Here is a 17,459-nt window from a genome sequence, read left to right on the forward strand (position 1 = left end):
AACAAGTGCCCTCCTTAATGCCCATCACCCATTGAGTCCATCCCCTAACCCAACACCCCACCAACAACCCTCAGTTTGTTCTCTGTATTTAAGAGTCTCTTATGGTTTGCCTCTCTTGCTGTTTTTATCTTATTTTTCCTTCCTTTCCTCTATGTTCATCTGTTGTGTTTCCTAAATTCCATATATGAGTGAAATCATATGATATTTGTCTTTCTCTGACTGACTTATTTCACTTAGCAGTATATACTCTAGTTCCATCCATGTTGTTGCAGATGGCAAGATTTCTTTCTTATTGATTGCCAAGTAATAATCCAACTAATTATATTTTTAATTTCCAAAGGTCACATTCTGAGGTCCAGGGAGTTAAGATTTCAACATATCTTTTTGGGGTGACACAATTCAACCCATAACATTATATAATTTGGGTTTTCTCCTCTATAAAGGCTCTATTTCAACCATTTGCTCATGAATAAAGGTAGTATTAGTGTTGAGGAGGAAAAGTTTTCCATTACCCTTCAAAGTTCTTTTGGCTGGTCTAAAAATTAAGTTGACATGAGACAGATTACCAGTAGCAAATAAAATTTGATTACTTATGTACAGAGGCTCTATAAGAATATAAGGCCCACAAGCAGTTAGACAATGGAGGCTTCTATGACTTCCAGAGCTAAGGACAAAAAGGTAGGGGTGTGGGACCTCAAAGGGAAGACAATTCACAGGAAGATAAAAAAGAGTAAATATTTGATAAACAAATGTTGGCTGGGTCACACAGGAATAGTTGGACATAGAAAGGAATTTTAACAGACTTTGCTAAGCTTCTCCTTGTCTACCATACCTACTTTATATACACTGTAGTTATCCATTACAACAGCTCCTTTCCAGAAGCAGGTCCTCTAACTAAATTCTTTCAGGCAGTTAGGGGGAAGATCAAGGGTTCTTACTGAGCCTTATGTTTTTTTGTTTGGTTTTTTAAATATCAGCCTAAAATAATCCATCTGCCAAAGAGATATATTGCAGGGTGGTGATTTTGCTTCCCTACATTAGCTAAAAATTCTAACATAAAATTAGCTTACACAATATTCTAAAAATATGGTAAAATTATTATTGAAAGAAACCTGGTTTGTAAGTCTTAAATCTGTATTAGAATCATATTATTGAAATATTTCATTTCAATGGATAATTTTTATTTGTGTTAAATTTTTCACACATTAAAACATACCCAGGAGTTATTGTTATCACATTAGAAGTAATTGAACTACATTAATTCCTCCAAAAGAGTCTCACCAAAAGTGATTTCAGGGTATTTAAACAATGCATTGTGATGACAACTAGGTCTTTTAGAATGTAAAGATTACCTTCAGTATACTGCCCTTTTTGTAGACTCTGAAGCATGACTAAAATAACTGTGGAGCTCATCTTAATGCCAAGTCTAATTATTATCATTTAAATATTTAAAGTTTTATTGTTTCATTGCTGATGGTTCTTCCAGAAACTTCTACCTGCTCATTGACACTAGATGTACGTGCTGTGTACTAATGTTTTATTTCTTTGAATAAACAGTAGATTTTTTTAGAGAGAGAGAGAGAGGGAACACAAGCAGGGGAAGGGCAGAAAGAGGAGGACAGAGGATCCAAAGCAGGCTTTGTGTGGGCTTTGCATGGGCTTTGTGCTGACAACAGCGAACCCGATGTGGGACTGGAACTCAAAAACTGCAAGATCAGGACCTGAGCCCAAGTTGGATGCTCAACTGACTGAGCCACCCAGGTGCCCCTGCGTAGATAGTAGATTATACCAAAGATTAAGACAGGGGTATTTCACAAATGCAAATAAATACAGGATGATTTTGATGATTAAGGTACCTACTGTATTCTTTATAAAAGGGAATGTCTACGGAATTTGAATTCCCCTGGCTGGAACAATGATCTCTCTAGACTATAGCACAGGGCCCCTTTCAGGTGTCTAAAATTATCAAGAGGGACAAAGTCATAGTTGCAAAAGGGCACACATTTACATGTGCCTTGCATAAATCATTTTGCTCATGCTGCAGTTCTGTTACTTCTGTGGTTTCATTTCCCTTAACTTACTATCGATCACCAACCCCCTTCTTCCAGAGTGACAGTTTTAATGTGAGGCAATATCATTTTCTGGTTATCCAAGTTGTTCTTCTAAGATTCCAGACATATGGAAGTTCATCCGTTTAGCAAAAGTAACCCGACTCCTCCCCAGGCCCTCCAGCTTTTCAACTGAGGAGTGCGAACATTTCTATTTAAAACGTACATGCTCGGCCTGAAGCTCCTTGCCTGCTTGTAGGCAAGTCCACTTTCCTCCCCAGCTATTTCTGAGTATCCTTGGGGTGGGTAAGGGTTGCTTATCCTTTCCACATTCCACTCTGGTCATCACTTCTCACCTCCCTCCCACCACCCTCTGAGCTTCTTTGTCATTCATCTCTGCCATTTCACAAACATTTTTCCACAACTTGCCCCTCTCTCTGATCTGATCTCTTCCCCTCTTACACCATGTGCAGAGCCCTTTCTCATATTTCTCAAAGGATGTAGAGCACGGAGGCCATGTTAAACAAACCTTATCAAGGCTTGAAAATAACACAAAGGAACTATTTTACAGAAAAGGGAAACTGAAGCCTGGATTACCTATTACTGTCAGTAGCATCCATTGGCCACACCCTTCAGTTGGGGTTTCCTTGGGCCATCTGTTCTCTATCCGCCCCCCCCCCGATCCCCCCCCCAGCCCACCTCTGTGTTGTCTGAGCCCACTTCCTCCTTTTCAGTTGCCCCACCTCCACCACCTTCAGGTAAAGGAAACAAATCTAATAATTAAGAAAAAAGAAAGAAAGAAAGAAAGAAAGAAAGAAAGAAAGAAAGAAAGAAAGAAAGAAAGAAAGAAAGAGAAAAAAAGCTGTTCTCCAAATGAAGACCCCCTGCCCTTCTCTTACATCCTTGAAAGGCACATTAATAACAGCATTACATTCTCAAACAGCACCTACCAACCCATCCCAGTCTGAACCACAAGCATTGGGATTACTCAACTGCTAGCTCTCCCTGAGAACAATGGACAGAAAGGACTCATGAAAGGTCCCTCCTGGAACAAAATAAAGGTCTCTTTCAAGCTTTTGTGCAGAATGCAGACACTGCTCCAGTTTTACATCAGCACTTTAAAATTCTTCCTGCTACCAATATGTGTCAACACTACCTACTGAAGATCTATTATGGGTTAGGTACTACCATGTTAGTGACGTGAGAGGTTCCAAAGAATAGGGACTTTCCCTGGCCTCCGGAGCTTCCATCAGTGGGACCACTCACTGAAAATGGATTCCAGTCCTGGTTCAGTCGTGTGTCAGCTGTGTGTCCTCGGATATGTCACCTGAACTCTCAGAACTTTTGTAATCTCCACCTTTCTAATGGGGAGGAAAATACTAGCCTCCGATATGCTTTCAGGGTTTTGCAGGAAGTGAGAATATAAGAAAGTAAGCACTTATAAAATTGTATGCAAATGCACACTGTTATGATTACTAAGTCTCAATCTATCCTAAGAGATTCTTAGGATGAGCAGTTGTCCTGTGGAAAGTAGTTTTTGTGGATTCTGGGATGTTTCTGGAAGCTGGTTGGAAGCTGGAAGGAAGAAAGAGACACCTTTGAACACAGTCATATATAATATCCAAAGTTATTATGCCAGGGTCCCAGTGTATGGAGGTATTAAAAATAAAATAACAAACAATTCTTTAAATGAGATACAATAATAATTAAACTCCAAAAGGAAGCCCAAGGAGTGAGCTCTGTAGGTGAGCACCGAGCATAAAAATTGGAGCTCCAGTCTCCTGGGTGCAAAACCTTCCAATATCAGCAAGACTTCGATGGAGATACTGAAATTTTCTTTGCCTCTATTTCCTCATTTGTAAAAAAAAAAAAAAAAAAAAAAAAAGGTGCCATTACAGCTCCCATTTCATAGTATTTCTGTGAGGATTAATTAAGCTAATACGTGTAAGGCCTGTAGAAGTTTACATGAGAAATGGCATAACACAACAAATGTTAACCACTGTTATATCTGGATAGTTTAATGATGGTTTGCCCCAGATTTGAGACTTTTTTTTTTTTAATGTTTACTTATTTTTGAGAGAGAGAGACAGAGTGCAAGCAGGGAAGGGCAGAGAGAGAAAGGGAGTTACAGAATCCGAAGCAGGCTTCAGGCTCTGAGCGGTCAGCACAGAGCCCGATGCGGGGCTCCAACCCGCGAACCATGAGATCATAACCTGAGCCGAAGTCAGATGCTTAACTGACTGAGCCACCCAGGCACCCCTGAGGAGACTTTACTACTTAAGGTCAGAATGCTTAACTGAAACCTTTGAGTGTGATGATTGTATTTTATTTGTTTATTATTGTTGTTTTAAGTAAGCTCAATACCCAGTGTGGGGCTTGAACTCACAACCCCAAGATCAAGAGTCACATGCTTTACTGACTGAACCAGGCTGGCACCCCTATGATTGTACTTTATGTGTCTGCTAGTGAATGATATGAACTAACCCCAATAATCCTTCCCTTCTCATTCTACCTTGCAAGGTCCTTCAGCGTAAGCCGTTGTACATCTATTGATTACTGTTGGACAGCTATAAAACGTCTCAGTTTTTATTCACTCTCTCCTCATTTGTGCACCAGATATCATGCTGTCACTGGCTCTCTTTGTAACAGTATTCCTCTTGTGTCTCCAGAGACAGGGCTGAGAAAGAAGTAGAATTGTCCTAGAAACAAAGCTTTCATTGAATATTCTCAAATGCTGTGTATGTATGTGTGTGCGCATGTATGTGTGTTCTCTGTTGTTTTGTTGACTCATATCCAGCTGGTGGTCAGCTTTTCTTCCTAGACTTTCTTCCTTGGTTCCATCTGACCAATGCTTTCCCGGTTTGTGTGTTTATGGAATTTATTCGTTCCTTATCCACAAAAATCTACCTCTGTAACCTCAAAATGTATGTGGGTGTGCCTGTCAGGGATGAACAGTAGAGCGTTGTGTCTTGGAGCCAACCTATACTCCGTACGAGATCCCAGGACAAGAGCATTTACTCTGGGCCAAATGTCATTTACAAATACAAAAAGCTGGTCCCTTAGTTGAATGACCTCCAGACTCTCTGGGGTGAGGAAATGGGCAAGGTTGGTTGGCAGTTTCAGGTTGAACCTGTTTGGTTTCTTTTCGCTGCGGCAAGGTGACCACGGTTTAGGGTTTTGCTTTCCCTACTCTGGAGTTTGAGAGCTTCCCTGGTGAACTTGGAGGTGAATGAGGTAACTGTCTCACTTTATCCTAACAGGGGCTGCTTTGTAACCCAGACAGCCAGTCTAGTATTCTAGCGAGCCAGGGGCATGTTCTCAAAGAGACAGACGTACTCGCGAGAGCATCACCTTCCCTGTGCCAAAGTACCTGGTGAGCTTCAGAATCGTAAATCAGCCGTGTGCAATGCCAACAAAGGGAACTAACCTGTGACTCAGTATTTTTAACAGAATGCAAGAACCTGCGATGTGTTTGTCTGCTCTGGGATCATCTGGAACCCTCTTTCACAACACTGGTGCTGAGAAGCATATGCTTCCTTGCCTTCCTTTGCTGTTTCTAGAACTCCTTTGATTGGCATTTTCCAGGACTACACCCCCCCTCCCTTCCTTTCTTCTTGTCTTCAGTTTTAACTTTATAGCTCCCTTTTTAAAATGCACATTATGTTCATACAATATGTGGTGTATTTAGAAATTTTATCCTGCTTTTCTTTAAACTTAGTGTATTTTGAGCATTTCCCCCATGAAATTAAACTTTTTTGGAAACATAACTCTTGATGATTATATAATATGAGAACTTATGTACTATGATTCTTTAACTGTTTTTTTTTTTTTTTTTTTTTTGACATTTGGACTGTCACTTTTCAATATTGCATTTAATTCAGATGTTGGCTAGCTCTTTTATCTGTGTGGGATGACTCCGGGCAAGTCCCCTGCTAACTATGACACAAAATTTTAAAAAGTCATATTAATTGATAAATTAATAAAAGTGTGCCATTCAGGTAGGCCTGCTGTAGGGAAGAAAAATATTTTTCCCCTATCCATCTTAGTTTTAGTGGCTGGGCCCTGCAAATCAGACTGACAAATTGATTAACAAGAGAAAAATGGAGGTTTACTAACGTGTGCCTTGTACACGTGGGAGTACTCTGTGATGAGTAACTCAAAGAGAATTTATTTAGCATTAAAAAAAATTTTTTTTTAATGTTTATTTATTTTTAAGAGACAGAGAGAGACAGAGTGAAAATGGCAGAGGGCAGAGAGAGAGGGAGACACAGAATCCGAAACAGGCTCCAGGCTCTGAGCTGTCAGCACAGAGCTGGATGCGGGGCTCAAACCCACGAACTGTGAGATCATCACCTGAGCGGAAGTCAGAGGCTTAACTGACTGAGCCACCCAGGTGCCCCTATTTAGCATTTTAAAAAATATTTATTCATTTTTGAGAGAGAATGGGGGTGGGGCAGAGAGAGAGAACCCCAGGCAGGCTCTGCGCTTTCAGTAAGGAGCCTGACATGGGGCTCGAACCCACAAACCATGAGATCACGACCTGAGCTGAAATCAAGAGTTTGTTGCCTAACCAGCTGAGCCACCCACGTGCCCCTATGTAGCATCTTTTTTTTTTTAATTTTTTTAATGTTTATTTTATTTATTTATTTATTTATTTATTTATTTATTTATTTATTTATTTTTCCAACGTTTATTTATTTTTGGGACAGAGAAAGACAGAGCATGAACGGGGGAGGGGCAGAGAGAGAGGGAGACACAGAATCGGAAACAGGCTCCAGGCTCTGAGCCATCAGCCCAGAGCCTGACGGCGGGGCTCGAACTCACGGACCACGAGATCGTGACCTGGCTGAAGTTGGACGCTTAATCGACTGCGCCACCCAGGCGCCCCTTAATGTTTATTTTTGAGACAGGGGGAGACAGGGTGCGAGTGGGGGAGGAGCAGAGAGAGAGGGAGACACAGAATCCGAAACAGGCTCCAGGCTCTGAGTTGTCAGCACAGAGCCCGATGCAGGGCCTGAACCCACTAACTGTGAGATCATGACCTGAGCCAAAGTAGGATGCCCAACCAACTGAGCCACCCAGGCGCCCCCTTATGTAACATCTTAATAATAATTCTGTAGAATAATTTTGTGGAAATGTGACAAGACAAAAGAAAATGACTCTGAGCTCCTAGTGGTGGCAAATTGCAAGAAAGCAAATAAATCGGGAAACTAAGGAAGATAAAGGCTAGTTAATAAAGTTTGTTATGTAGATTCCTCTGGCATCATCTCCAGGCTGATAAGGGCCTAGGGTTGTCTCTGGGGGTTAATTTCTCTCCTCTCTAGTAGAGATGGGAAGGAGGGGAGCACCTTTACAAACTGATGCCTTGCTTTTCGGCAAATGGGGGGAAAGCAGAGAGCTTTTCGTGTATCTCTTTGTTCTCAGTGGTGCTCAGCTCAAGATAATCCTTATGCCAAGTGGCACATTTTAGGGCACGTCCTACTACACCTCACTGTGCTTAATGCCAGTCATCTTCACTAGTGTGGGATCCTCTTCTAAGGAGACTTCTGCCTCTGAGGGCCAAACTTAACCGTCCTCATCTGAACCCATGAACCCTCCTGTACCAGTCACAACTGACAGAACCAGGTGGACATTGAGCCAAGTGCAGGCCAGAGGCAATGGTATGGGCCAGTGGGAGAGGACAGCTGGGTCAAACTGAGAAGCCATGAGAGCAGGAAGCAGTTACCTGAGGGAGGTAAAGGTGAGAAGATGCAGAGAGAGAAGTGATGAGGGAGAAAACACAGTGGGAGACAGAGAGCCTGGAGATTTGAGTTTCAAACCTGGTTCAGCCTCTTGACCTTGAGGAATTTACTTAACTCCTTCAAACCTGTAAATGGAGATAATCACACTTAGCTCATAGGCTTTGGGGGAGGATTAGAGATAGTGTTTATAGAGAGTATATGACAGAATAGGACCTCACCAAATGGTAGCTATTACTAAGCATAAAAGTATCTTTTAGAAAGGAAATAAATACAGTAGCATCTCCTAAAATCATCACTTACAATAAAGAATAAACTATATGGAGGAAGTAAAGAGTTTATACAACACAATAGCTAGATTTTAAGTTCTTAAAACATAGCCTGTTTTAATGACATGTTTATAGTCGGTACTTAGCACAGTGCCTGACAAATCTTAAGTGTTCAGTGAATGCGTATTGCCTTTAGCAAATAGCTTCAAAGCAAGATTTTTCTTGGACTCCAGTACCACTCAGATACCCAGTTGACTGAGCATTTTTACTGATTTAATCACCCTGCCATGACTTGCCTCAGTGTAACTCACTGAGCCCCTTGCATGAGGAATCACTGCTACAATTTGTTTCACTCTGAGAGGCTGGGGTTTATTAGGTCATTTTTTTTTCCTTCAGTCTATTCCCTATTCCTTTTCATTCTCATTTGCTCTGTAGTTTCTACCATGTTTCACAAGCTACAAACAAAAGACCTTTCATAAAAGTAACTTCCTACTGTAACTTCTCCCCCCGAAATCTGCTGAGAAGACAAAAAACAATCACAAAAGAGATGAAAACACAAGCCAGGCTAGTTCCCCAAATCTTTAATAGGATACCAATATTGATACTAGGTGAAAAGTTTCCCCAAGGTCCTGGAAGTAACCCTTCACTCAAGGAAGGATGAGCCAGGGAGGGAGAGGGAACATTTCCATATCAAAGAGTGTGAGGTATGTAAACACCTGTTGTTTTTGTCTTCTCAGAGCCACGACACTCGCTACTCCAGGGAGCTGGTCTTCCCAGAGCCCATAGGATTCCCATGGGAATGATGATGGGGGTAGGCATTCTATCCAATCACAACTCCCCAGCCATGTTAACGCAATGAGATTGGGCACTGACCCAAGCAAATCCAATCTTATTTATTTCAAGGGATTTGATATATGAAATATTGGGAAAGAGAGGGAGTCTCTCATTTTTATACCATGAATTATATGGTTATACATATGATTGGTACTACCAGGAGTCATATATTCTACACGTAGAATGCATTTATTTGTATCAGAAGAGAATTAGGTCACATAGGGGAACAGAGAAAAAAAAAAAAAAGCAGAGACAAACATAACCTGAGAGGAAAAGTGGGAAATATAATCTTGATGACATCATTTAAACACCTGAATGCAGCTGTGACTAAACCCTTTGTTTGGGAGAGTGGATCCTAAGAGTAGAAAATGAGTGCTAACGTCCCCACCTCCACCCACTTCTGGCTCCAGTCTTGGTAAGCTGGTAAAAATGTCTTATTAAAGAAAGAGGGAAGTTACTGTGCACAAATACAAGGAAGGAGGGGATGAGGAGCAGAAGTGGAAAAAGAATAATGAGAGAAGAAGATGATCCAGTCCTGTGATAGGAACCCTTCCTTACAGCTTTTCAAATTTTAACCAGATTCAAGGAAAGGTCATTAAATATCAATGCCAGTCCATTTCTGGGAGAAATTTTTTTTTTAATTTTTTTAAAAAGGGTATGTAGTTTTGTATGCTCATAGTTTTGTATCTATGACATATGGAGAAAGAGAGATACAGGATTTAGTTGATATTGTGAAGTCTTTGATCTTTTATAGGTCCTGAAGTTGACTGGGGACTAAACCAGTTATTTAGATCTTCAAAGGGCCAAGAGGCCTTAGCTAACATCTGAATTATAGATATGAAAAGAAAGAGGAAGATTCAAGACACACATAATAAGTGTTCCTAGGGAAGAGAGCCTATATATATATATATATATATATATATATATATATATATATTCACAGTTGATAAAAGAAGATTCTCCTGAAAGAAGAAATCTAAATCTTCAGGTTAAAACAAGACATCAAGGAGTGGCTGAGTGGCTCAGTCAGTTGAGTGTCGGACTTCGGCTCAAGTCATGATCTCATGGTTCATGAGTTCGAGCCCCACATTGGGCTCACTGCTGTCAACGCAGAGCCCGCTTTGGATCTTCTGTCTTTCTCTCTCTGCCCCTCTCCTGCTTGCCCACATGTGCACACGTGTGCACCCTCTCTCTCAAAAATAAATAAGCATTAAAAAAGAATACATCAAGAAAACAGTGATAAGATCAAGACAAGATCAAAAAGTGATCAAGGTCAAGACATATCCTGACGAATTTCAAGTATGAAAAACGTGTTACAAGCATCCAGGAAAGACTTGTCACCTTTAAAGAAAAATAATATATATCAGGCAAGCCTTGGATGTCTATCCACAGAGACACTAGAAACAAGGTAATGGAGCAGTGTTGCAAAGAAAAAAATATGATACAGAATTCTTAGCCTAGCCAGGATATCTTCCAAATGTAAAGCCTTGAGAAACACAATCTTAAATATGTAAGAGCTTTGTAAATTTTAGTATTAATAAAATGTTTCTGAAAAATCTACTTAAAAATAACCCTGCTATCGGGGCGCCTGGGTGGCGCAGTCGGTTAAGCGTCCGACTTCAGCCAGGTCACGATCTCGCGGTCCGTGAGTTCGAGCCCCGCGTCGGGCTCTGGGCTGATGGCTCAGAGCCTGGAGCCTGTTTCCGATTCTGTGTCTCCCTCTCTCTCTGCCCCTCCCCCGTTCATGCTCTGTCTCTCTCTGTCCCAAAAATAAATAAATGTTGAAAAAAAAAAAATTAAAAAAAAAAAATAATAACCCTGCTATCTGAGAGAATAATCAAATTTAGAATTTATAAGTTAAGAAGCTACAATGGAGATAGATTAGCAATAAATACTGTAGTCTACTAAACAGAATTAAATAATTTAAAACTGTGGTACCCATTGCTCCTGAATATTGTGATTATGGCTTCTGAAAGAAATATGTTTTTATTATTTTATTTTATTATTTTTAAAAATATTTATTTAAGTAATCTCTACACCAATGTGGGGCTCAAATTCATGACCTCGAGATCAAGAGTCGCACACTCTTCTGACAGAATTAGTCAGGTGCCCCTGTTTTTATTATTTTACACAATGAAAATATAAGAATAATTTGGCAATAATAGATGGAGATAAAAAAAAAATCCCAGAATATGCCAGCTAAAAGCAAAACATTTGCAGCTGGTTCACGGTGATAGACTAAACAGACATGTTCCCCTTCCTCCCCAGGATCCTCTGAGAAGGTGGAAAAGAAGCCGAAAGACAATTCAATGGCAAGAGTGCTGGAAAGTGGAGAAAGAGCATAGACCACAAAGTTGGAAGTATTCATGGAAGACAGAAGAGTTTGCAGGGACAAAAAAAAGTAAGTAATACCACAACCCCAAATATCAGAAGTAAGAGAGATTTTTCCCTGGGGAAGCATCTGGAGAGGCTCTACGCTCAGAGACAAGAGATCTAGCACAGTGGGGACACCTGGGTGGCCCAGTCAATTAAGCAACCGCCTTCTGCTCAGGTCACAATCTCATGGTTCATGGGTTTGAGCCCCGCATTGGGGACTGTGCTGACAGTGCAGAGCCTGCTTCAGATCTTCTGTCTCCCTCTCTCTCTGCCCCAACCCTGTTCTCTCTCTCTCTCTCCCCAAAATAAATAAACATTAAAAAAAAATTAAAGGGGCTCCTGGGTGGCTAGGTTGAGCGTCAGACTTCGGCTCAGGTCGTGATCTCACAGCTCCTGGGTTCAGGGCCTGTGTCGGACTCTGTGCTGACAGCTCAGAGCCTAGAGCCTGCTTCAGATTCTGTGTCTCCCTCTCTCTTTGCCCCTCCTCTGCTTGCACTCTGTCTCTCTCTCTTTCAAATATAAAATAAACATTAAAAAATTTGTTTTAATTAAAAAAACATCCAGCACACTTGGAGAGGGGGTGACATCAGGCCAGGTCTAGCCTTTGAGGGGACTGGCAGCTTCTATTTCCTTTCCTCTTGGAGCTCTTGGAACCCAGCTACCTCTCCGAACCCAGAAACCGCTCTGTAAAAAGCACAGGCCACGTGGGAAGGCCACCTGAAGGTGCTACAGTCAACAGACCCAGCTAAACTTCCAGCCCCCAGCAAGCGCCCGAGAGTGAGCCATCTGAATCACACAGCCCTCGGGAAAGCTCAGAGGAATCCGAGTCAGCTCACCTCTCACAGAGCAGAAGCCTGACCCAGCAGAGCCCAGTCAACCCACAGAATCACTGGAAATTGTACAACCGTATGTAAGTGTTGAAAATACTGATCATGAAAGAGAATACTATAATGAATACATATTGAGAGCTGAAAAGGGAAGGAGACTTAAAAGATATGGAAGGAATCAAGACAGCAATATACTTTAAAGTGTTAATTATAACCACCAGAAAAACAAACCCAGAATATCTTAAGTTATTTCTGGAAAGTGGGACTACGGGTAGGAAAAATTCAGAAAGTAGTTTATATTTTTTATTATACACTCTTCTTTGTTTTTCTTTTTTTTTCTTTTGCCATGTAAGTCTACTTCCTTATGATTATTATTTTTTAATTTTTTAAATGTATTTTATTTTTGAGAGAGACAGAGCACTAGTCGGGGAGTGGCAGAGAGAGAGAGAAGGGGTGACACAGAATCTGAAGCAGGCTCCAGGCTCTGAGCTGTCTGTCTGCACAGAGCCTGACGCGGGGCTCGAACTCACAGACTGTGGGATCATGCCCTGAGCTGAAGTTGGATGCTTAACTCACTGAGCCATGCAGGCGCCCCTACTTCCTTATTATTTTTAAGAAACCTAGTTAGAAAGTTATATTTAATGCATAAAAATAAAGGAAAGAAATAGAACAAAATAGTTTCTTCCTTTTAAAAATTTTATCAATTTATATTATTATATATAATAAATATAAATAAGTATAATATAAAAATATTTTAAAAATCAATTTATATGTATAAAGACTGATTAGGTGAAAATACAAAACCCAACCACCTGTACACTGAAAATAAAAGATGTCAGACAGACTAAAAATGAAAGAAGGAACAAAAGTGTAGTCAGCCAATTCAAGAAAAAGAAAGTAATGGCGAGATGTTTAATTTAAGGCAAAAAGAAATACGTAACACAAAGAGGTTCACTTAGTAATAATTAAAGATATTTATGCACAATTAATAAGTAAACATCATGGAACTTTATACAACACATAAAGCATCAAAATATATGAAGCACAAACTTCAAGAGGTAGAATAAGAAGCAACAAAAATATAAAAACTGAACAATTAACACCCTTTTCTCAGATAGTATTAAGAAAAACTAAGAGAGGATAAAATAATGACTAAAAGGTTAAATAGGTATGTGTTAAAGACTACGAGGGGCACCTGGGTGGCTTAGTCAGTTAAGCGTCTGACTCTTGGTTTCAGCTCAGGTCACAGTCTCATGGTTTGTGACATCCAGAGCCCCGTGTCGAGATCTGCACTGACACTGTGTGGCCTACTTGGGATTCTCTCTCTCTCTCTCTCTCTCTCTCTCTCTCTCTCTCTCTCTCTCTCTCTCTCTTTCCATCCCTCCCTGACTCATGCACGCACACGCGCTCTCTCTCAAAATATATAAATAAACATTTAAAAAAAAGATTATGAAAAAATAGAAGAAACTTTTCTTGCTCTTAACAAGAGTTTAGGGAAAGGGGCAAGGAGATGATAAACTTTGCATTTATACATCTTTAGTATATTGTCATACTTCATATAGCAAACATTTATATATTATTGTTGAAATATGAAAAACATCAAATAGAGAAAATTTAGAACAGTTTATAAACCTGGGTACATTTTCAGACACATTTTCTTTGAAAACATTAGGAAATTATTACTGTGGTTTACTGTAAATATTGCACAAAGACCACCTCAAAAATATCCCCAAAGAAGAGAGTATGGCCTTCCTTTTTCTTCTGACAGCAATATAATTTAAAAAATGTAATAAAAAAGATAATTAGCAATAAAAGTGACTGGGCAAAGCAAAGCTCAACAGATTGGAAATTTTATGATGATCAGTAGAAAAGAATAAAATAGTAGTAATAATAATGATAATAATGGAAATAGTAATAATACAGATCAAAACACATGAGGCAAAATATACCAAGAGGAAACTTCATGACCTCCAATGCCTTCATTCCTTATCAAGGAAAAGGAAGAATTTTTCAATAAGTAAACAACTAAAAAAGTTGTTTAAAGAATGACAAGAATATTCCAAAGAAAGAATAGCAACGAAGCAAATGAACTAGAAAACGTGTTACATAACTAACCAGTTCTTAGAACACAAGAACTAAACAAAACCTACCCCAGGAAGTGTAATAAATGTACTTAGGCCATCATGGGAAAAATTGGGGAAAGCATAAATACACAGAAAACAAGGAAGGAGGAAAATCCAGACCGGCCCCACCATTCCACTTGCTAGTCTGTAACTCATGGTAAGGACTCCATTTCTTCAGGTGCTTCATTTGTGAGAGTTACAGTTCAGGAGACTCTGGAATTAACCCTTATAGATGAAAATGCTGAGCAGTGAGTGGAGAGTAAAACAATAGCCATATTGATATGAAGTCCTAGGGGCAGGATGTTTCTGTGGTAGTGCTTAAGATTAAGAGACACACAGTGGTTAGTAAACTAAGAAAACCTGACTTCCAGCAACAGGTTTTGTTATGGAGAAAGACGAAATCCTCATCTGATTGGCTGTCCATCAACCAGCCGCTCAGGCACCATTTGAAATGGTGGATGAAGCCACAATTGATGTGATCAGCAGTAGACAAGAGGCATCTGCTCAAAGTCAAACAGAAAACTGTGCTACTTCTTTATTCTGGAGTATGATGTCATTATCGTATTCTTATGTTAGGAAAATATGATTTAATTCAGCCACATCTTCGTAGGTTTTCCTGAACATCACTTTTATTTCTCTATAGGAGATAAATTATCTGGTATATGTGCATAAGCAAAATGCATTTCTTTTGGTTTTCTTTCATTAAGTTCAATGGTCACAGTAGTAAAAATCAACAAGAAAAAGAATCCATTCTAAGAAAATGCTACTTTTTCCCGTAAGTAGTGTGCTCATTCAACTTTTTATAATTTCATTAGGGTTAACAACAACAACATTTATATGCCTTTCTTCACAAAATAAAAATCAATGTTTTCTTTGTATCATTATTAAAACTAAGGTTTAATTCATAATCTTCTGTGTGTGTATATAGGTCTATGAAAGAAAAAAACACGTAAGGGAAATTGATTCTAGAATCTGGATAGTTGTTCCTACATATTATGGATCTTCATGTTCAAATACATTTCTAGTTTAAATTCCAAGTATTTTGGTTATTTAGAATTTAGAATTTTGGGGCACCTGCCCGGCTCAGTCGATAGAGCATGCAACTCTTGATCTTACGGTTATGAGTTCAAGCCTCATGTTGGGTGTAAAGATTACTTAAAAATAAAATCTAAAAAAAAAAAATTATTTAAAATTTCATTAGTAATTATGTTAGAGTATTGGGCTCTGAAAATGTGCTCTATATATTTTCCACTCTTAAATTTTCTCAATAGTTTCTTTCTTGCCTGATAATAAATTCCACTGACACTGGAAAGGTATCCATGTGAAAGGTATAACATTCAATATGCAGCTATTGGGGTGCCCAGGTGGCTCAGTCTGTTAAGCGTCCAACTTCAGCTCAGGTCATGATCTCACGGTTTGTGGGTTTGAGCCCTGCATTGGGCTCTGTGCTGACAGCTCAGAGCCTGGAGCTGCTTCGGATTCTGTGTGTGTGTCTCTCTCTCTCCCTGCCCCTCCCCAACTTGCACTCTGTTTTTCTCTCAAAAATAAATGGACATTAAAAAAAATTTTTTTTTAATTTTTTTTTTTAGTGTTTATTTATTTTTGAGACAGAGAGAGACAGCATGAACAGGAGGGTCAGAGAGAGAGGGAGACACAGAATCTGAAAAAGGTTCTGGGCTCCGAGCTGTCAGCACAGAGCCCGATGCGGGGCTCGAACCCACGGACCGCGAGATCATGACCTGGGCTGAAGTTGGACGCTCAACTGACTGAGCCACCCAGGCGCCCCCCAAAAAAATTTTTTTTAATGCAGCTATTAAGGTACTTTGTTCATTTTATTATCGTAGCCTCCATAATCTACCTTATTTGTTTCCTGTGTGATTTATGAAAGACTGAAAAACATATTTTAAAATATCCTATATGTCAATATTATATCTATTAATTTCTGTTTTGGTTATTATATATTTTGACACAATCTTATTCACAGTTCAAAGGAATATGAAGTATAACCTTTATTAACATATTCGACAGTGGCTTCCTTTCAGGAGTAGAACTGGGTCCATGGCCAGAGCAAATGCAGAACTACACTTTTAACTTTATAATATTCTGTATTATCTCTGCTTCCCAACCCTGTCCATGTTGTTTCTATTTTTCAAAGATAAAGAAATAGCAAAATATAAAATAAAGTAAAATAAAACAGTCATTTGTATCTTAATGCTTTATGCTTTTACCTCTACGCTGCATGATATTGGTATGATATTTCTTGCTTTATGTATTTATTCTTTGCATAGGATTGCCTGATAAATATTTGGCCATCTTACAGTTTATATCAGAAACTATAGGATCATCCAATGTTACAAAATTTGTTACTATAGGGGCCCCTGGGTGGCTCAGTCTGTTGAGAGTCTGACGTTGGCTCAGGTCATGATCTTGCAGTTGGTGAGTTCCAGCCCCACATCAGGCTTGCTGCTCTCAGCACTTAGTTGGTTCGGATCTTCTGTCCTCCTCTCTTTCTGTCCACCCCCTGCTCATATTCTCTCTCTCAAAAATAAATAAAACATTAAAAACAAACTTTAAAAAAAGGAAAGAAAATTTGTTACTATAACATTATATTGTTAAACAAGGAGGCCGTCGGATTGAAGTGGCTCTTAAGCCCTGTGGCCTGCACAAGCAAACCAAAACCTAATCCTGGAAATACTTCAAGGTACAAAATTGAAACCTAAGGACAGCCAATCACAGTCAAGTAGGCTTTCCGATATAACCAATCAATGATTTCCTTTCTTTGCCTTTGCACTGTATGTAAGTCTTTCCCTGAGCTTCATGATGGAGCGTCCCTAAATACTTCTTGTTTGGCACTGAGAGATTTGAATTGATTTTTGCTCAAATGAACTCTTAAATTTTTTTATATACCTCAAGTCATCTTTTAACAATATTAATAAGTCCAATAAGTCTTTTATATTTATTTATTTTTGAGAGAGACAGAGTGTAAGTGGGGGAGGGGGCAGAGACAGAGACAGAGACAGAATCTGAAGCAGGATCGAGACTCAGAGCTGTCAGCACAGAGAGCGACCTGGGACTCAAATCCACAAACTGCGAGATCATGACCTGAGCTGAAGTGGGACATTTAATAGACTGAGCCTCCCAGATGCCCCTAATGTTTATTTATTTCTGAGAGAGTGAGCCAGGGAGGGGCAGAGAGAGAGAGGGAGACAGAGGAACTGAAGCAGGCTCAGCGCTGACAGCAGAG

General features: G+C 39.6%; 1 long non-coding RNA gene across 1 annotated transcript in view; it reads left to right on the top strand.

Annotated features, from left to right (window-relative positions):
* LOC109493342 overlaps positions 1–17,459 on the top strand; it is a 145,986-nt gene that overhangs the window by 35,055 nt on the left and 93,472 nt on the right. Inside the window, exons 3-4 of the long non-coding RNA XR_006587907.1 lie at positions 11,158–11,290; positions 11,910–12,175. This is a non-coding gene — a long non-coding RNA (uncharacterized LOC109493342). The remainder of the gene's footprint in view (positions 1–11,157; positions 11,291–11,909; positions 12,176–17,459) is intronic.

The sequence above is a fragment of the Felis catus genome, chromosome D3 (genome assembly GCF_018350175.1).
Source record: "Felis catus isolate Fca126 chromosome D3, F.catus_Fca126_mat1.0, whole genome shotgun sequence".
NCBI lineage: Eukaryota > Metazoa > Chordata > Mammalia > Carnivora > Felidae > Felis > Felis catus.